The sequence below is a fragment of the Ambystoma mexicanum genome, chromosome 5q (genome assembly GCF_040938575.1).
Source record: "Ambystoma mexicanum isolate Mex_15411 chromosome 5q, UKY_AmexF1_1, whole genome shotgun sequence".
NCBI lineage: Eukaryota > Metazoa > Chordata > Amphibia > Caudata > Ambystomatidae > Ambystoma > Ambystoma mexicanum.
This window is the reverse complement of record NC_090933.1, coordinates 157,661,512-157,683,038: the sequence shown is the minus strand read 5'-3', so window position 1 is coordinate 157,683,038 and position 21,527 is coordinate 157,661,512. Positions and strand designations below refer to the sequence as shown.

Below are 21,527 nucleotides of genomic sequence, written 5' to 3'. Positions count from 1 at the left end.
CCGCGGTCGTGGCGGGAACGGGCGCCATTTTGTCCTCATCTGAGGGGAACTGCGGCCAGTGAGGAAGTGAGGCAGGGGTCCCCGTCGATGGATCAGGGGTCTTAATCTTAGCCTTAACATAAGGACCTTGGCAGAGCCGGTACTATGAGGCCTGGAATGTTTTTGCGACATACCAACCGCCAACTGAGCCTTCGAAGGAAGGACCTCGGCACTGCCGGTAAAAGAACTTTGCTTCTTTGCCCCCTCAACAGATCTGGTGTCACCACAAGAGCAGGAACGGTGAGCAACAGCTTTCACCGACAAGGCCTTGTCTGGCATCTCAGAACTGTTGGTAGCTTTAGCCTCTGAACGAGGGACCTCGGACCCAGGCCCGGTAACAGCCTTATCTGCGCGGGCCTCGAACATCCGTTCGGTAACAACAAGCCCAGCCAAAGCCTCGGGGCGCAGCCCGGTCTTGTTTTTGAGGGAAGCCGACAGAGAGGCCTCAGTGCAAGCTCCGGTACCCCACGATTCAGTAGAACTGGGTCTACAAATAGCCCCCCCAGGAGGGGCCTCGGAGCGTACTCCGGTATTCACAGGCCCCTTACGGAGACCCTCGGAGAAAACTCTGGTAGAATTATTAGGCCCAACGGGCACCTCAGGGCGATTCCGGTGACAGAGCGATCAACGCCCTACAGGACCGAGAGGAACCTGGGAAGGTATCCCCCAGCCGGGGTGCTCTGAAAAGTAAAGAACTTACCGGGCGTTTCTTCTTCTCGTCGATGAACGCCTGAAAATGCAAAGGAGTTTGTCGGAACACCTCCTCCCACCGCTCCAACCGACGAAGTGCCCGGACCGAAAGGGAGTCGCAGTAAAAACAGGAGTCCCAACGGTGTTCCGGACCCAAACACTCTAAACAAAGACGATGGAGATCCACCCTTGTGAAGCGACGGTGACACGATGAACAATCTGGAAAGTCTAACTTGAAAGACAGACAGACTAGTAAACGAACGCTGGCGAGAGCCAGAGAGGAAAAAAGGGAAGAAATTCTTCCGAGGATGCAAGTGCGTCCGGCCCCGATCGAGCAGAGAAAAGGACTGATGGGCGATGCGCGGGGCGGAGCCAAGGTGTGCGGGGTTACGGCCGCGTGCCGGGCCCCGCGTAAGAAAGAGAGGAAGGACACATTTTGGGAAAATTTTTTATGCTTTTTACAAAGTGCTCCGGTCCCACCCCACAGGACGGAGAGATGTCCCATAAGTGTGGAGGAAAGGGAACAGGACTTAGGAGTAAATGGATTATAAGGCTGTACATTGTGCAGTTGAAAGAGCCAGTTAAGAGTGAACTGGCAACCTTGTATTGCTCACAGAATAACAAGTTACTTACACATGGTAACGTTCTTTCGACTTGATGTTCCTCCCAAGTATTCCTTATCTTTGATATTTCCTAATATCCAGCTTGCTGCTTCGGAATTTTTTTTTTCCCACTACAGGGCACTGTGCGCCAATGCCTGGTCGAGTCGATGTCCCTGTGAGGTCTCCGTCCTGACGTCGACGTCATCACTGGTATAAGTAGCCCGTTGCTCAGTTCCGTTTTGAAGACCGAAGCACTGTCTTGAGTTAGACGGTTACTCCACTTGAGAGAGCGCAGACTGTAACCACAAAGGAAGTTTTACGGCCGGGTTGGCTGGGAGGGGCGATAAGGAATACGTGGGAGGTACATCCAGTCGAAAGAACGTTGGCATTGGTAACTTGTTCTTCGAATGGATTGTGTCCTCCCACATATTCCTCATCTTTGATACACTCCCAAAGCAGTTACTTTATTCAGAGGAGGGAGTAAAATTGAAGTGATCAAGAATACACAGAGTGCAATACTGCCTTTCCAAAAACAGACTCTTGACTAGTGGAGGAATCAAGGCTGTAGTATTTCATAAAGGTGTGTGCAGACGACCATGTGGCAGCTTCACATATCCTTTATTGGAACTCCCCTCTGCAAAGCAGACAAAGCTGCGGTACCTCTGGTGGAGTGAGCCCTTATATGTTCTTGGGGGTCTTTACCGGCCAGTCTGTAAAACTATGAAATTGTTAAAATAATCCATCTAGAGATGGTTTGTTTAGTGATGGCTAGATGCAGTTTATGACCTGCATAGCCCACAAACAACTGATCATTCTAGCTCAGTCTTGCCAATCTGGTAATGTAGAAACTCAGTGCACGCTTAGGGTTGAGTCTGTGTAGCCTTTCTTCCTCTTTTGCCGGGTGTGGCGGAGGATAAAAGGATGTTAAGGTTATTTTCCGAGTGATGTGAAATGCAGAAACAACCATAGGGAGAAATGTAGGCTTCACTTTCAATACCACTCTGTCGTTATGAAAAACAGTACGAGGAGGCTTCCAGGATAAAACCTGTAGCTCGCTCACCCTTCGGACAGATGTTATAGCCAGTAAGAAAACTTTTTTCAAGGTGAGAAGTCGTAATGGGCAAGAATGAAGGGGCTCAAAAGGAGCACCCATTAGATATTGAAAAACCAAATTGAGATCCCACAGTGGGACTTGGAAAGGAGTTGGAGGATAAACATTAATTCTTTCTTTTAAGAATTTGATTACCAGAGGAATCTTAAAATTGGAGACTTCCTCTGCAGTGCGCTTGAAGATGGATAGCGCTGCCAGATATCCTAGGATTTTTCCAATCTGGAGCCCCAGATCTGCCAGATGTACAAGAAAAAATAACACCATCAGTGTATTGCATGAGAAAGGGTCAACATTCTTCTATCTACACCAGCTGTAGAACTTATTCCAACGCAGCGGTATAAAGATTTGGTCGCTGGTCTTCTGGCCGAAAGCAACACCTCCATTACGCAGTCCGGGAGGTCCCAATCCTTGTATCTCAGCCTTTCAGAAACCATGCATGAAGGCTGAGTTCTGATATCCGGATGGAGAACCTGACCCTCCACTCTGGAGAAAGAGAGAGAAGGTTCTCTGTTAGCGGAAGACTAATCGGAGGGCAGATGGACATGTCCAGAAGGTCCGGGTACCACGTCCTCCTGGCCCAATCCGGGGAAATTAGGATCATGGATTTCTTGAACATTCTCAACCTCCTTATTACGTGAGGAATGACTGGGGCTGGAGGAAACAAGTAAAGAAGTGGAAAATCCCAGTCCACCACAAACGCATCTCCTAGAGCTCCTCTTGGGGGAAATTCCCTTGAGCAGTACAGTTTGAACTTCCGGTTGGCACCGGTCGTGAACAGATCCACTTGGGGGGTTCCCCAAAGGGTGAAGAACTCTTAAAGGACTTCCTGAGCTAGTTCCCACTAGTGGGAGACCGTGCTCTGCCTGCTCAGAGCATCCTCCGTTGTTTTCTTCTCTCCGGCTAGGTGAACTGCCGATAGAGAGATTCCTTCTTGTAATGCCGAGAACCATAGCTGCATTGCCTCTCTGCACAGTGGTAGTGACCCTACACCTCCTCTTTTGTTGAGATAGTACATGGCCCCTGTATTGTCTGTCATGATTAGGACATTCTTCCCCCGTACAGATGGCAGGAAGGCCTTCAGCGCTAGTTTGATTGCCCTCATCTCCAAAAGGTTAATATGTAGTTTGGACTCCGATGGAGACCAACGACCGCTGATGGTCAAATTGTTGGTATGGGCTCCCCACCCCATGAGTGAGGCGTCCGTCACTACTGTTATCTCCAGTCATGGTTGCCAAAAAGGTTCTCCTTTCAAGATGTTTTCCCGACAGGCCACCACTGAAGATCCAGTGAGTCTCTGTCTGGGATTTGTAGGAGAGCTGACATTCTTCCTGAGTCCTGCGAGCCCACTGGAGAGATCTCATTCTCAGGAGAGCCTCTGGCACCAGAAAAATGCAGGATGCCATGAGACTGAGGAACCTCAGAAATCAAAGGCCGGAAGATATTGGGCATTCTGGAATTTTGTCACTATCTGCAGAATGTCTTGAGCCCTCACCTCTGGTGGCGTGGCATTTCCCAGGGAAGCATCCAGGATTGCTCGGATGAATTGGGAGTCTTTGTGAAGGGATCATTTGCAACTTCTTGAAGCTTAGGTAGAAGCCCAGCCTGTAGAGGGATTGGCAAGTAAAGCGGAGGTGAACCAGGACTTGTTCTGGGGAACTGGCCCCGATCAGCCAGTCGTCCAGCTAGGGATAGACGTGAATCCCCCCTCTCCTGAGAGTCGCTGCCACTACCGTCATTAGCTTGGTGAAAACCCTCGGGCGGAGGTTAGCCCAAATGGCAGAACCTGAAACTGATAGTGAGAGTTGCCAATGGCGAACCTCAGGTACTGTCTGTGCTTGGGATGGATCGGCACATGAAAGTAAGCATCCTGGAGGTCCAATGATACCAACCAATCCTGAAGCTGGATGGCCTGAAGGATCTGAGAAAGGGTTACCATCTTGAACTTGTCTTTCCTGAGGAACTTGTTCAAGTCCCTTAAGTCCAAGATGGGTCTCACTCCTCCGTCCTTCTTTGGAATTAGAAAATAATGGGAGTACTAACCCTTGCTCCTCTCCGCTACAGGTTCTATAGCACCTTTCTCCAGCAGGATTAAAATGTCCTGCATAAGGAGAGGATCTTCAAAGAGTTGTCTCCCGGTTTTAGCAGGAACCTGTCATTCTATCAGATGCTGTGATAACCTGCCTCCTACTGCCGTCTTGTGATGCAAGACATCCGAGAGGTTTTGAAGCAGCTGATGCAGAGGCTGAGGGTAAAGCAGCCCCTGCTGTTGCGATCTTAGTACCTCTACCCCGTCCACCACGGGGGAATCGTCTCTGACCTCTTTGAGCTGAGTGTCCTCTGCCTTTTCCGAATGAGGAATAATAACTGTGGGGCGGTTTGGAGTTTGCCTTATTGCAGCTCCAAGGGATTTGGCCGCCGCCTTGTTCCCAAATAGATGTGTGCCGTCAAAGGGCATGTTGAGAAGTCTGGACTGTTCGTCTGTGCAAATCCTGACTTCCACAACCAAGTAAATCTGCGGATTACCATACTACCGTACATGGCTCTGCTGATGCCGTCAACTGAGTCGAGACCGGTCCGGAGGGATTCGCACATAGCGTCCTTCCCATCCTTGACAATGTTCAAGAAGCCGTCTCGTTCCTCCCCTTCGGGGATGTGGTCAGCCGCCATCAAAATACAGTCCCAAAAGGTGTGGGTAAACCTCGCCAGCGTGCACGTCGCATTAGCAGCCTTTAACGCCAAACCACCGGCAGAGAAAACCCTCTTGCCATGGCATCATATTTTTTGTCATCCCTGTCTTGTGGTATTGTGGGATAGGCCTTTTGTTTGCCAGAAGAGGTAGCTGCCTGTACTACCAGGCTTTCTGGTGTTGGATGTTTCGAAATGGTCTTTCTTCGTCAGATGAGTGTTCAGCATCTTCATAAATTGAGGAAAGTGTCTTAATTAAAAAATTCTGAACAAGGCTGAGGAGTGTAAATCCTCAAAAGAAGAAGGCGGCGCTATGGAGGTCATAATGGGAGCTGACAATGTCGAAATCGTTAATGTTGACGTTGACGGCTTCGGCACAAACGTCAAGGTTTTCAACAATAATTCTTTGGCTCTGACCTGCTACCACACTTGAAGATTGGGATAACACAAGCTGTGCTCCAGGAAGGGGGGGGGGGCAAATCCCAGTCATTAGGATGTCCTTAAATTCATAGAAGAGGAGTTTAGCCCTAAGGTTAGGGTCTGACTTAAATGTGTTTTTTTTTTTTTTTTTTTGATGCTGTAGTTTATTTGAAAACTTTTTCATCATTTGGTTAAGTTGGATTGGCTTTTTTTTTTTTTTTTTAATTTTTGTTTGTCTAGTTCGAGTATAGAAGATAGAAAGAGAGCAAATGTGTTATTATTAAGACCGTTGGGTCCCGGCGCAGACGACTTTTTACACTTCAAGATTAACTCGATGACTGTCTCAATCTCAAGGGTAGGCTCTCATTATTCCTGAAACCATTGGCAGAACTGTCTTCTTGGTCCCACCGGTAGATAACAGGTTAGCCCCAAATCTATTGCCATAGAACTCTAACCATTCATTTTCAGAAATCAGATTAAATTGTGAAAAGGCATGATTAATATCTGTGCCATTCACAATTGTCCAGAATGCACCCACATTCGCCCTGGTTAATATCTCCAGCATAAATTCAGCGACTCGTTGTAGGAGACAGTGTTTTATGGTTTTGCACAGATGTTTATATTTTTGCTTGATCAATCTAATACTGTTGATCTGTAGAGCCTCATTGGATATTAAGATCTTAATTCTCCGAATCTCCTTTCTCATAAGTGTTTTAGCCGGGGCCAATTCCTGATTATAGCAGTGGGTATGCCAAAGGATAGATACTGTTCTATTTGGTCATAGGCCTATGTCCCTAATCGCAGCATCGATCGCAGGCGTAATCACAGGAGCATTAAAGGTGTGTAGCTTCCAGTCCAGGGTGGATTTGTTAAACTGGGCCCTCAGATTTTGGTTTAGAGCCTCGATGTTTCTGGGAGTCCATCTAACAACATTTCCAGAAATACTAACTGTGACCTTTAAGTATGGAATATATTTCCTATTGGTTAAAGTCAGAAAAGTGTGCAGTTAGAATTGCATGCTCACTCCAATCATTGGTAAAGACCTTAAAAGAGGTACAGCTATTACTTAAAAAGTCATCAAGGAAAATGTAATACAACATGGAGGAACTCTCTCCACGCCTCCAGGTATCCTAGGCAGTTTCCCCAGATTGCTCTTTATCAGGACCCACCAGAGGAAGGAGGCCCATATTTCCCAACCCCACACACCAGGAGATACCCAGGTGTTTTTTTCGAGATGTACCCCTTAGTGTCACATCCATTTTACAGATTTCCCAAGGCGAGCATTAAAACTTACTGTCAGCGTTCAGGTCTCCAACTACCAAAATTCGACCATTCTCATTTTCAACGGCCTATCAAATTATTACACTGCACATCATTGCTACAAAGACTTCCACTGGTGACATTCCCCTATGCCAATAAATGTTTATAATTAATAACCTCAGAGCACCGTCACCAGTTATGAGGTCCACCCCCAACACCCCAAAAGGGAGACCCAACAAAACAGTTCCACTAAATCCCAAACAGTTAGCCACAACCGTCAGGAGACCCCCTGTTGGCCTGCCCCCCACACCTTGGTTGGCCATTTAGTTATAGATCTGGTAGCCGTCCAAGATGGGGGTTGAGGTCATCCAAGTCTCCTGAAGGCACAAAACATTAGCGTCTCTCAGCTACAAGAGGCAAGCAGGGTTACCCAGAGTTACCCATTAAATGTTGGTTTCCTCTAGTGTTTCAGGATTTAAAACATAGATTTATCTTTCTAGAAACTCCTGCAGGTCAAGAGGCCTGCCTATGGGACACATTTCTGCCACAGGGTCAAGATAATTGCGTCCCAATCAATATCTGTTCCCTGTTTCTTTTCAAGTTTGGCTAGTTATACCCGCCTCTCATGGCCCAGCAGAGGGCCAGAAGGGACATTATCCTTTTGTAGGGTGCCTAGGGGCTCAGAATTCATCGGCTCCATGGACGTTCTCGATTCAACTTCAAAGCCCAGATTCTTCAAAGGCCCACTCTGGGTAAGGATACGTTCCTTAACCAAGGGGGAATGAATAAATAGGAGGCTTCTTTCTGAGTGCTCCGTATCCGGGAAGGCAATCCTGGAACTATCCCTAGAGGTAATCAATGCCAGAGCTGGGATCTCTGCAAAAATTGTCAGGATATTTGATCTATTTAGGCAAATCGGTTCTGCCAATCCCAGCAAGCTCTTTATTTTGATTAGGGCCAATGGCCAGTGGTCCTTGTGGGGGTCTTGACTGATTTTTATCGGGAGCTTCTTGCCCCCAACATTGAGCACAATTCATGCCTTTCTGAGTGTTCATGTTGAAAGGTTTATGGAACCATTCTACCAGATCTCTTATTCCTGTGGAGAATGTGGGGTAGAGGATTGCTGGAGGAATATTCTCTTCCCGAAACTTAACCAACTCCACTTTCAATAAAGGGGTTTACCACTTCAGAGAATAAGGGTTTAGTGGCAGAAGATGCACATCCCTGAGCGGGTCCCCAAATAGAAGAAGGTATTGACATACCACATTTCTCCTTGTATGCTGCCTGTTGATCATTTCTAGGCCCCAACAGACCCATAACTGGGTGTGGGTGTAGTTCCGTTTGGTGGTCCAACGTCACAAACTTTTTGGTTTTCCCTGGGCCACATCCCCGTCCAACACTCAGGTGCTCAATTGGTGCGCACCCAATTGGTTGCTGACTAACCATGGGCTTAATGTAAGCGCCCTTGCATGCCCCCAAAATCGCTCTCAGAGGCCCCCACCGAAGGGGCCGTTATAGCCTGGGAATTATTTGAAGGTATCCCATCAGGTATCCCATCAGTTTGTATATTGGAATCAACCAACTTAGTTTTCAGAGGAATCACAGGCATGTTTGGCCCAATTTCTGGGATTGACAGTAGATTAGGTCTAAACAAGGTGTTATGCGCTGTTTTAGTGCATATACCACATAATCTTTTCATTGCGGGTTTCTGCTTATTCTCATTTTACGTTGGGGGAATACCTTTTGGGGGGAGGGTTCCACAGGCTTGCCACTCTCCTCAATCGAGCAGGCCTCAGACACAGCATTATCAATTTTAGCATTAGAAATATTCAGTACAATGTTGTGGGGCTTTGAAGAAAGAATATCATACGGATTACATACAACACCCTCCCCTTTTTGCTGAGGACCATGTTTCCACCCACAGCCAGTCCAATTGACTCTGTACTGTCCGAGATTTCAATTATCTGTGATGGAATATCGATATCAGGAGGGTTAGTGACAGGTATTTGCCCCTCAGAATGCCCTGATGGCACCCCACAATGATCGGTCTGAGACTGAGTTAAGAGCCAATTGTTACGCTCACCTGGTCTCCGCGGGGATGTTGGGGCATGGCTGCAGCCCTCCCTGGAAGTGGATCCCCCCCTATTAGGCTTCTTCCTCTGCAAATATGCTGTGGGCTACGACAATTGGTGACACTGCTCCTGTGTGGATATGCGAGAACGTGAGGATGCTACTCTGACTGTTGTCTCTCTCAAACCTTTCTTCCAAAGCGTGGTGAGCATGCACCGACCCATATAGGCTCACCTGTTGATTAATGATAATGAGCTCTCCGTCCTGCTACTCTCTGCAGGGAGGGGACCGAGTTACTTCACTGGTCCCTCGTACGTGGTAGCCCAGTCCAGCTGCAACTATGCCACTTCTTATGGTAAGTGTCTTTCAGTTCTATTGTCTCTTCTCACTGTTGAAATGTTTTGTATTGTTAATGCCTCTCTTCTGATGTCTTCCTATGGGTGGAATTGTGGCCCAGCAGCGGCCTTGGAGCACGAGGCGAAGCCGGATGGAAGAGGAGAGGATCCACAATGGTCCGATAATATGTAAGTGGTGGTTTAAGGTTAAGCACGAGGTTAGATGGCGGTGCAACCTTAAACTGAATATCTTTAATGTCTAACCTTGTCTTTCGTATTTCTTGCAGGCGCCGTCTTCGTGAATGGGGAGCGCGGTTTCTAGGTCAAGATTTCGGCCTTTCCAGAGGGGTTGAAGCTGGAATGCTGGATGCCAGGTACCACGAAGAGGCGCGTGCAGACGAGAACAGGTAGGTAAGTATGAAGCTGGAGTCCAAGAGGTGAGTCTGCAGTCAGGCGGCGATGTGCGTTACGCTGAGTGCAAAATAACGTGAAGCGTTCGCACAAAGGCTGGGTGGGATTATATAGTCGAGTTCCCAGCCACACCCTGCCACTCCCAGATGATGCTGCACGTGCAACCCAGTTCCCCAGCAGCCACGCCCAAACCAAATGCACGTGAAAGTTCCTGTGTTCATGAACAAAGCACTCCTGCACCCAATAAACGTCTCTGTTTACATTTGTTCATGAGTCTGGCACCAAAGGCGCCAGAACTGAGCCCATCTGGGCCCCCTGTGCTTGATTGTCCCAAAGGGCCAAAATAGAGCTGTGTTACTCCTTGCCCCCATCCCCTGATGGTGCGGGGTCTGTGTTCTTGGGCCAGAGGCCATGACACCAATATAGTCCAATTTGGTGTACAGCTCAGCCAATAATTATGTGCCAATACAGTCAATTTTACTATTGACCTCTGCCATAAGTCTCTGAATTCTTCAGTTCAGCCCAAATATTGTCATACAGTTCCACAAATGAACTAAGGACAGCATTCAGGGCTGACACAGTCGGATGGGTTAATCTGATCCTTCAAGCTCCTTCAAAGTGTGATGCATTCTTGGGGAGCCCCCTAGCTGCTGGAAATCAGCAGGGCTATTATTCCCCCCACATGACTTGTTAAGCTGATTTTTAGCCCCGTCTATGGCATCAATTTCGTTAGTGCTGTTGGTGAGTCTTGGATTGAGGCATTACAAGTCTGTTGGACTACACTTTCCAGATTTTCTTCAATATTAGGAAATTCCATGGCATTATCAGCACATTCGATTATACTAATGTCATTGATGTCATTCTGTCTTCCAAAGAAGTCCTGAGTCGCCATTGCAGAATAGCACAACATGGCGTTCCCTCTAAAGACCTTAGGCAGTTTAACCTCAGTGCTAGTTGAAGTTGACTTTTGGATATAGTGATCCATATATCTTTGTCCCACAATCGGCTTAATAGGTCTTTGACTCTTCAGGGTGTTAGGAGGAGCATTTCCGTGAGAAGTTACAGATTTTCTTTTAGATAATAAGTGGACCTTCAGAGGTTTGAACAATTGCCTTGTGGGTGGACTGCTGGGTTGAATTGATCATCATGCTTGAGGGTCTATTGTGGAACCGGTTTGCCACATACAGGTAGATCACCCTTCTCCCCCTCCAAGGGTTTCCCAGTTAAGTCAATGGGAGTAGGGAATAGCAGACAAAGTGAGGTGGAAATCAAGGGCAGGGCATGCGAGGAGGCAACCGACTTTTCCCTGTCAGTGGTCGTCTCACTATTTCCCAGGGAGTCCATTGATGTGAAGCCTGGATGTGTATTTACCCTCATTTGGCTACGCAGCCCAGCATGCACGATTGACAAAGCAATCCTGATGTATTCCCAATGAGGTCAGATCCAGAACCAGAGGGAACCCCGCAGTCTCGGAGTTCAATCTAGAAGAGGGGGTCGTCAGAGTCGGGCAAATTCCCAGATCAAAGGGCCCACCAACTAGTCCGAGCCCCAGTCTCTGCAGAAATATGCCCCAAAGTGCTAATAGTAAATAGGCCACTGTTCGGCATATCTATTTGGCCGCATGGAGTCGGGCGACACTAGAATAATCTTAGGCACTCTGAGCTGAAAAAACCTTTATATCTGCATTAAGATGGGAATTGGCAGGCCTGTAGAACATAATGCTTAACACCGAAGATGCAGTAGTGCCGAGTTCTAATAGTAGTTTAAGGAAATGTTACCTTAAATCCCACAGGGTTGTAGGCTTATACGGCACCGTTAGTAAGAGGAAACCTTGTGACGGGTATCCGACAGTCACTGACAATGAGCGGCAAACAGCAAAAACAGCAAAGGCCCTGGTCTCCTCAAACGGGCTTCTCGCCGCAGGGGCCGTGATATCAGGAATTTATTTCCTGGTTTGATGTGGGCGTATCAGCTGTCTCCGCAGGTCCCAATGCAGGCTAAAAGGTGCAGCACCCAGTCACTGCACGGCAAGTAAACATGGTTCAGAAGAAATAATAGCTTCAAGGCAGCTTCTAAGCAGCGAAAACAGCAAACGCCCTTGTCTCCTCAGACGGGCTTCCCCTTTAAAATCTGCAAAAGCGAGTAAGAGATGAAAGGGCTGGGTCCCCTTAAACCATGACTGATGAACAGAGATAAGGTTGGCCGAGGAGGAATGGGGTCCTTTCCTCATGACTAAAGGAAGAAGGAAATGGCAAGGAGAGACTTCTAAAACATATTTGAGGGTTATTGTTCTTACTTGACTAATGTGGCAAGGCCAGTGGTCTGGCTTTATCAAAGGGTGACGGGAACCCTTTCAACTAGGGTGGGTGTCCTAACAGGGAGAAATAGTACTACAGTGAGGGAGGCAGTGGCAGTTGAGAGGGCCTGATTCCTGTCTCCCTTCTAGTGCCAGCATGTTTCTAAGCAGTCCACTTTTGTCTCTAGCCATGCCTCTGCAACAAGATACTTGTCAGTGTTCTCTTGTTTCTCCTCTCGATATCTCACTGCAAAGACAAACCTGCAAGAAGTAGCGATTGAGGGCAGTATTCCAGTGCCAAACCCCAAACTCCAGCAGATCGCGACCCTACCTCCAATATTAAGCACCCCTGGAATCTATGATCAACTGGTGGCAGAGAGAGAAGAGCAGAGAGATAAAAATTCAGTGGCACAACTTGGCAGCGGAGAGGAAAGCCACATGATAGCTGCGACAAGCACAACGGATTCCAAAAATCCAGGATCACCAGGAATCACACAGGTGATACAACCTTCACCCTTCATGCAACTTAACCTTGGGGCACATGGAGGAAAGCCACCGAATCCCCAGCTCGAACACTCAGCCTCCCCGGATACCATTGTTGCTCCGCGGCAGACCCATGCAGGGGAAGGTTGTGGGGCTAAGCCCTCTATTTATAATCTTGTTTACCTACAACATCCCGGGCGAGGAAGACAGGATAGGGACAGAGAACAAACCCAGCAAGTGGGGGAAGGGAGGCGAGTATAGAAAGGGATCAATGAAAGGATGGGTTATTCGGGTGAGGTCAGTGGAGGAGGTGGATGACCAAGAGACCAGTACGATGGAGGAAGGAGCAGCATATTTATGAGCCTAACAGTCCAGTCGACTATCGGGTTTTTCGGTCTCACCAGCTGTGCTGAACTTGTTGGCGGTTCCTTTGCCACAGGGGTCAAGGACGGAAACACAGTGGTAACCATATCTCCCTGCCCTGGCTATTTTAATAGTTTATTTATACAGTGCTTATACAAAGGTGGAGTGCTTCAAAGCGCTTGAAGGCGGGAAGGGAACAAGGGAATACAGTAATCATTCTTAGGCCTTGAAGTTTCTGAATGTTCTAAAACAGAAAAACCAGCATACTAGGCCAGACAGCATTTCTCCTAGTGCAAGTGCATGAAGTGTTACAGTTGGGACCAAGCTAGGGAGCGGGGACAGAAAAAGGGTGGGGGGACAGGGCAGACAAACTTACTAGTCCTAGTAGATTTAGGTCATGCATGCGTACAGACTTAGGTGCCAGGAAGAGACGGTGGGGGTTGGGGGAGAACGCGTCTGGTCAAACAGGGCTCTGTGTTAAGTGCAGAGAGGTTGCCTCGCTCATGGAGCGTAAGCAGAAGTGCAGTAATGCTGGACATAGTGCTTTGGCCTGGAGGAAAGTGAAAGACTGGCGGGGGGGGGCTTGGACCTGTAAGGCTCTGGAGGTGAACCAAGCAATCAGTCAGTAAAAACTGAACATGGTTAGGGAGGAGAAGGAGGATGGAGAGAAAAAGAACTGAGGTTAGCAGGGAGAGAAAAAGAGGAAGAGAACAGGAAGGTCCTGAGGAGTTTCCGGAACTTAAGGTGGTTCGGCTCAAGACAGAGAGAGGCAGGGAGGCTTTTCCAGAGGGAGACACCTGCAGAGGATAAAGATCTACCCCAAAATCTCTAAGCGGCTCACCCGCAGAGAGTTGGAGGAGGAGCAGAGGACTCTGGAGGGAGAGTATTTAGGAAGAGAGCGTTGTAGATAGTGCAGGCACTGGCCCTAGAAAGTCTATCAGTGTGGGAGGCTGCCATGTACCGCGGACATCCACGACGCCATGGGCCAGCTGCGATTCCCAGTCTCATGTTTCTTTCATTGAAGGCTTTGCGGGTCTGGGTTGAAAGGGGCAAGGGCGACTCCCTCTTGGAAGTCCTCTCCGGTCTCGCCGCCTTTCTCCTCCGTTTGAACTGCCATCCTGGAATGGCTGTTTCCTCGTGCGTTCAGCCTTGCTCAGAGTGTGCTCTTGTGCTCCGCCTTTTATCCCTATGGGGATGGGAAAGGGAAGTCAGGTGTGTGTAGCTGTCGCTAATTGCCTGACTCTGCCTGACTCTTGTGTTGGGACATGTCAGGTAAACGGCTCCAGTATTAGTCCATTGTCGTTCACGCTGTGAGAAAGTATTTGTGTTGGAAAAGGAGTGGTTGAGTTTCTATGTAGGATGGGGAAAAGGTGTCACAAGGAGGGGATACAGCGTCTCAACACTCGGTGTCCCAGAGAGGGCGCTAGCGACCCACCAAGATGGCGGCTCTTCTTGGAGGTCCCTGGTGAGCTCCCATTAATCCTGCAAAATTTGCCGTTTTGACCACGTGAGGAGGAGGGTGGCCACTGGGGAGAGCCGTTCATTGCTCTGCAGATCCTTGTGGCGCCGGTGTTTCGCGGCTGTGTGCAGGTGCTGGCGTGTAAAGAGGGTCCCGAGGCCGGGTCGCCTTGCCTGCCGCGTCCCTCCACTGCATGGTCCTTCTGTGGGAGCACTCGGGCGCTGCGGGCAGTCGGCGGCTCCCGCCTCTCTGCGCCAAGAGAGTCCTGGCGGGTCGAAATCCTGGTGAGAGCCGCTGTGGACCTATGCTGCTGTAGAGCAGAGACGCCAGGTGCCCGTTGAGGAGCGGTGTTGGACTGGGGCTGCCCCCGGGTTGCGACGTCCTCCGAGCAGCCTGCAGCCGCGGGGAGTACGGACCTGCTCCCCAGCGAGACAAAGTCACCCGCAGCTGAGGATAGTTGGTGTGCCCATCCGTAAACCACCAGGGGCCACGCAGGTGAGTGGATCCCACTGCCGTCGTTCTCGGCCACAATCGAGCAGCGGCTGGGACCGCATACACCCACTGCCGGGGCGGAGCTGTGGGCCGCGGCTGGGCCGTGGAGCGGGCCACGTTGGATGTCAGCATTGGTGGAGCGAGTTGTGCGTGGCCCGCTGTCCCCGCCCCGTGAGCCCTTCCCGTGGCCAGTGGCTCTGGACTGAGTGGGCAGCGTGATACGGGCGGGATAGAGGGCCTGAGAGACACAACTGGCTGTGGCCTCCATGGGCCCGTGATACCCTCTTACATTGCCCTTTACCTGGGGCAACTTAGACTGTGGTTGAAGTGAGGGAGTGGCGGACAGAGGTAATCGGGGCCCACTGCGATTCTGTCTGTGTGGTGACACTTGCCCCAGACCATGGCGACAGTGGAACCCATTCGGGAGAGTACATGGCGGCGGGGGTTTAAATGCAGGCCGTCTACCAAAAAAAAGCTCCTGATATAATCCCACCCGGTCTGCTCTTTTGTTGTCTGCTTTGTTCCGCCACCGTCGCTACGGAGCGGTCTGCGCGGCCAAGAATGGGTAAGGCTGACATGGCCCAACGAAAATTGATGTTTGAACCTGCAGCCGGGGTGAGAACTCCTAAACAGACTTTACGATCAGAGTCCCCTGCAATGGCGATGACCCATGCCGCTGATGCTGCCCACTCCCCAGATCCCAATATTAAGGAGATCCTGTTAGAACTCAAGGCAGGCATTGGTGGTCTAGATTGCAAACTGGACTCTCTCTCCTCGAAGGTCGACATGTTACAACACCGCCTTGATAAACATAGTGACAGGCTAGATGCGGTGGCGCAGCGTTTCTCAGATCTTGACGAAGGTAGTGTGTCGTTGGACACCAGAGTCACAGCGTTGGAGAGACAGATGAAACTGGTTAACGCCAAAAATGAGGAGTTAGAGGGCCGGGCCTGCCGCAACAACATTAGATTGACCGGGATAAGAGAGCAGCAGATCTCTGGCAAGATGGAGGACTTCATCGAGAACTTGTGTAAAGAATGTTTTGGAGCCGCCGCACTGTCCCCTCTCTTTGTTGTTGAGCGGGCCCACAGAGTACCATCCGTTCGCCCTGCACCTGGCTCAGCACCTTGCCCAATAATTGCCAGGATGCTCAACTTCAAAGACCGGGATCAAATCCTGAAGCTGGCGAGAGACAGAGGAGAACTGCAGTTTGATGGAGACACCATTCACATCTACCCCGATTTATCTCAGGCAGTCAAAATGTCGCGGAGATACTTTGTAGGTGTGAAACGCAGGCTATGTGAAAATGGAATGCAATACTCTATGTTGTTCCCGGCCAAACTGAGAATCCTCCACGCTGGGACGACCAAGTTCTTCACGACAACAGAAGAAACATCCGCGTTCCTTGATAGTATCGGCTGCCGGCCCATGATCGGCAACTTTCCGAGGCCACCTCGAAGCGAACAAGCGGGGGAGCGCCATCCCTGAGCTCCAAGAGTGTCATGTTATCCTCTCGCTGAGACGGGCTGGGCACTCCTTAAGTGCACACGGCACAAGTGGTTACCCTATTTAGCGGGAGCCAGAACTCTTGGTTAAGCACTAGCACCCCTTGCACTGCTTCAAGTTCAATGTTGCTTGGTTGTTGTAACAAGGGGGCGGGGGTCTTTTGACGGGCAAGTTGGGGTTTGCCTGTGTATGGGTCGGGGGGGTTCCTGTTCAGAGTTTGTTCTTGGACAGAGGAACGTGCTGTGCATGGTATCATGGCTGCAATGGCTCATTCTGTAGAAGCCAATCGGTATAGCATTCAAGGAGGCTATAATTGTAGGGGTTCTGACTTGAGCCCGTCCCCACTGAGGCCCCGTCCGGGCCCGGCGCACACTTGCCCATCGGCTCATTCAGGGTAGCAACATGGAACGTCCGGGGTGGTAATAACCCCACCAAAGCCTGTAGAATTGCCCAGTAGCTCAAGAGGCACAATGTTGATGTCGCGTTCATTCAAGAAACCCATCTTACCCCTTTAACCGAGAGTAAATGCTTGGCGAGCTGGGGTTGTCACAGGTATTTTTCCTCCTATCCATCCTATGCGTGCGGGGTCGCCACCCTCATTGGCCGTAGGGTATCATTTAAGCTGCAGTTGGTGAAGCGCGATGAAGTGGGCAGGTCCCTCCTGGTACGTGGGGTGTTAGATGGAGTTGAAGTGACCCTTGTGAATTCTTATGGTCCGAATGTAGACGGTACTAACAACTATGATTGGGTCATGACTAACCTGGCGGACGTTGTATACACCACAATTATCTGGGTGGGGGGGGAGATTTGAACACCACACTCAACCCGAGCATTGACAAATCCCATACCATAAACACCACACACTCTAAAGCTGGCTTGCAGATACAAGAAATATGGAGGGCCTATAATCTGGAGGATGCTTGGCGTCCCAGGCACCCATTGTTGCGCGATTACACCTTTCACTCGTGGGTACACGGCACCAGCTCTAGGCTTGACTACCTTTTGGTATCAAGACACACGACGATACTGTGGGGCCATTGCCAGATTCTCCCTCGGACGCTAACCAATCACTCCCCAGTGGTCCTTGAGGGGGGGGCCCCGGTTGAGCATGTTGGTAGCAGACCGCCATGGAGGTTCAAGCGTGGGGCTCTTCAGGATCAGGTGTTTGCCCAACAACTTCGGACCGACATAATGGCCTTCCTGGACATAAATCGCGATTTGGTTGAATCGGCGGGGACCCTGTGGGAAACCCTCAAGTGCTTTGTGAGGCGGGTGTGTATAGCTAAAGAGCATGGGGTACTGAAGTTGATTAGAGAGGAGTTGGCAGCTAGTGAAGCTCGACTGAAGAATCTGGAGCGGTCATACGATACCCAAAATGACAATCGTACCCTCGCCTCCCTCAGAAAGGAGCTTGATAACTTCAGAACCTGTGCGGAAAGAGAAACCAAGTTCTTGTCTCAATCACATAGACTACGACAGTATGGGGAGGGCCAGAGACCGGGAGCTCTGCTTGCCAGGTGGATAGCGCCGGACAGGAGACCTCCCATGATAGATTGTATAAGGGCTCCTCATGGTTCTGTAGCTCTTGCCGAGGACGGTATCGCCGAGTCGTTTCGGGTTTTTTATCAAGACCTCTACAATACGAGACACGACTCCGCTCCGGGGCCCCTTCTCCAATATCTAGACCAGATAGGACTCTTCTGGGCAGACCAAACATTAAGAGAGCCATTAAACGCCACCATATCACTGGATGAGATATTAGAGGCCATAAAAGCGCTCCCCAGCTCCAAGGCCCCTGGACCGGACGGTCTAACGAGTGAATTTTATAAAGCTTTTGCCGCGATCGTGGCACCCCTTCTACTACAAGTTTACCTTGAGGCGACTGAAAAAGGAAGTCTGCCCGCGACACTTCGGGAGGCTAATATTATTCTCATTCACAAGAGTGGTAAACCCCCTGATCAATGCGGGTCATATAGGCCAATTTCTTTAATCAACTTAGATAATAAAATATTGGCTAAAATTCTTGCCGCAAGATTGCTTCCCTTGATGCCCGCGCTGGTGATAGCAGATCAAGCAGTATTCATTCCTGGTTGCAATACGACCTTTGGGCTAAGGCGCATGTTTGGCGTCATTGAGGCTATTGACCCTCGCGTCCAGGCGGTGGCGGTGCTTCTTGACACCGAAAAAGCGTTTGACTCTGTGCAATGGCCCTACCTCTTTACGATACTGAGACAGAATGAGTCTGGGGAAGCAATTTCTGAAGCTAGTAGCACTTTTATACGAGAAACCGGTGTCCAACGTCCTTGTGGGAAAGGCGAGGTCAGCGAATATAACGCTTCAGAGAGGGACAGACAGGGGTGCCCCCTGTCAGCTCTCCTGTTTGCTCTAGCAATGGAGCCTCTTGCTGAGACCCTACATTCGCGGCACTTACACAGGGGTCTCCAGTTCGGCCCGCACAAACTAATAATTTCGCTTTACGCAGACGATGTAGCTCTTTTCATTCGTGATCCGTCTGAAAATTTGAATCCAATAATGCGAGAGGTGATTAGATTTGGAGAGCTCTCTGACCTAAAAATCAATAGCTCAAAATCGATAGTTTTCCCTCTGACCGATGCCACGCAAGAATATGTTGATGACTACGGGCTTAAATGGGAGCGGTCCGGAGTACGGTACCTTGGTATTTACCTGTCCTGAGATTTTCGCACCCTTCTACAAGATAATTATGGGAAACTGATTGAGACACTGCGGGTCACATTACGAGATGGAAGGGTTGGGGTCGTGTGTCCATGGTGAAGATGGTTGTTTTGCCCAAGCTCCTTTTTACCTGTTTGCGAACATTCCCATCACACTCCCGTAGAAAATTCTAGCCGTGCTGGGAAGCATGATCCTTGAACTGTGTGGGCCGGTAAACCTGCGAGGGTGGCCTACACAACATTGATTCAACCAGTTGCGAGGGGGGGCTTGGCACTCCCGGATCCAGAGCGGTATTACTGGGCAGCCCAAGCTCAGTTCTTAGGTCATTGGTATGCCACACAGGTTGTTCGACCCCATGTCCAGGTTGAACGGGCACACATGTTGCACGTCACCATAATTAGTGAACTTCAGACTCACCCCAATTCCTTAAACATAGTTCATTCTACATATACAGTATGGGTGAAAATAGATCAGAAAAGCAAGATAGGCGTGTGGTATTCCCCGCTTTTTTCTGCCAAATTTATCCCAGGGGTCCCGCTTACTAACGAACAGGTCTATATTCGGTGGATATGCAAGTTGCAAATCAACAAGCTGGGTGACCTGTTCATTGACGGGTACTTTATATCGTTACAGCAGGCTCGAGAGCGGGGGGCAAGCACTGCCCTAGACATATTCATATATTTTAGGCTCTGCCAGGTGGCGCAGAGGCTTTTCCCTACTTTTCCCACCCAACCACAGACATGGCAGCTGCTACATGACACAATTCAGGCCCAAGGTGAGGGCAAGTTGGTATCCTGGCTGTATAAAAATCTCTTAAGAGACACCCTTGTACACTCTAATTCCGCAAAGCTCAGATGGGAGAGGTCCCTCGGGAGGAGTATCCCAGAGGTGGACTGGGACTGGGCATTTATTCTTAATCAAACTGAGAAGGTGGCGCTGAATTCAAGGTTCAAACAAATACATTTTAACTTTATTCATCAAACCTACCATACCCCGGCCAGGCTCTGCAAACAACGGACGGAAGTCGCAGGGACTTGTGATCGATGTGGGACCCAGGATGTTGATTTTTTGCACTTGGCTTGGAACTGTTCGGCTGTAAATAGATTCTGGGGGGGGGGAGGTTTTGGAGATGCTAACTGCTATCGTGGGAGAACGTATTGATCTGGACCCCGTGATTGCTTTGCTTGGTCTTACTAGGGGGATAGCTCTACATTCCCGAAAACTGGTTGGGCTCTTACTGGTCCTAGCAAAAAGAAGAGTGGCAAGGACCTGGGGAAGAGGCCAGCCCCCAAACTCTCGAATGTGGTTGTGCGACGCTGCTTACTGTCAAGATATTGAGACATTGTACATTAGGACATTGCCACTACACGCAAGGCCACCTGATATATGGGGCCCCCATGTGAACTACTTAATGGCTACTCCTACTGGTGCATCCTCCCCCACGTCGTCACCCTAGTTGTTTTGTTCTGGGTCGAATTACGGGGCCTTTCTGGTAATGTGATCAATCCGAACTTCCCTGGTATTGTATTATTGTATACTTTGTGTGGACTGCGTTGGTAGCCGTGGGTGGGGGGAGGTGGGGGGCTCTCTGGGTACACAGTTCGTTCCTTTGGTTTGTTTATTTCTCTGTATGTTCATGAAAATCAGAAAATAAATTTATTAAAAATGTTTTTAAAACCACTCGGTGTCCCAGTTCCACTCCCCGAAGACCCCTCATCCAGGTGATCCTCCCACACTGGTCCACCCCCAGGCATGGACGACGTTCGTCTGTCCCTTACTACCGAGACCACCTCGTGGTTTGGAAAGTGTCGGGGCTGGCACATGTCTCGGAGGCGGCGTGGGAGCACCAAAGAACCCAGAGAAGAACAGTAAGGGTGTGTCCGCTCTTCCGCATTGTGCCTCACGGCTCCATGCAGGCACTCCGATTGACCATCCCATGCACCCGCTAGGGAGCCTCCCCCCAAGGGAACACACCAGGCTCGTGGGGCGGTTATTGGTATGAAGCCTCTTCCTGGCGTACCATAGCAAGAATGCGGGGTGGGCACTGCATTGGGTTGGTTAGAAAGGGAAGGAGGGTTTATCAAAGGCAGTGTATGGCACCGAAGCACCGTAAGGAAGGGGCACCCCCGGCAACTGAACAGGCTTATCTCCACAACCCTGCCTTCCTCCCTGCCCGCCCGCCCTGACCGAATTGGTTAATTTCAATACCCACATGTGCAGTAGTTGCAGAGCATTTTGCCATGCCTGCATGATCCACGAGCCCTTTAGCTGGCCAGCTCATGCAAGGAAACCATCCCTTGCAGGTAAGCGGCCCTCCTGGCTGCCTGAGCCCACCGTCCCCCCACCCCCATTCTTGCATGCTTTCCCTGCCTCAAGCCCTCCCTTTATGTCCTTCCTACGCCCCCCCCCTTCCAGCCCGCCGTTGCCCCGACCAAATTGGCTAATTTCATTACCCATGTGTGAGGTAGTTGCCGCGTTGGGTGCAGAGCATTTTGCTGTTCCTGCATGACACACAAGCTCTTTAGCTGCCCCGCGTGTGCAAGGAAACCATCCCTTGCAGGTAAGCAACCCTCCTGGCTGCCTGGGCCCACCAGAGCTTTCCCATCCCGGC

At 49.9% G+C, this 21,527-nt stretch overlaps 1 protein-coding gene across 25 annotated transcripts in view; it reads right to left on the bottom strand.

The window, feature by feature from the left end:
• The window catches only part of EPB41L3 (erythrocyte membrane protein band 4.1 like 3), a 971,190-nt gene that overhangs the window by 406,719 nt on the left and 542,944 nt on the right, over nucleotides 1-21,527 (bottom strand). The gene's annotated exons all lie outside the window — the stretch shown is intronic.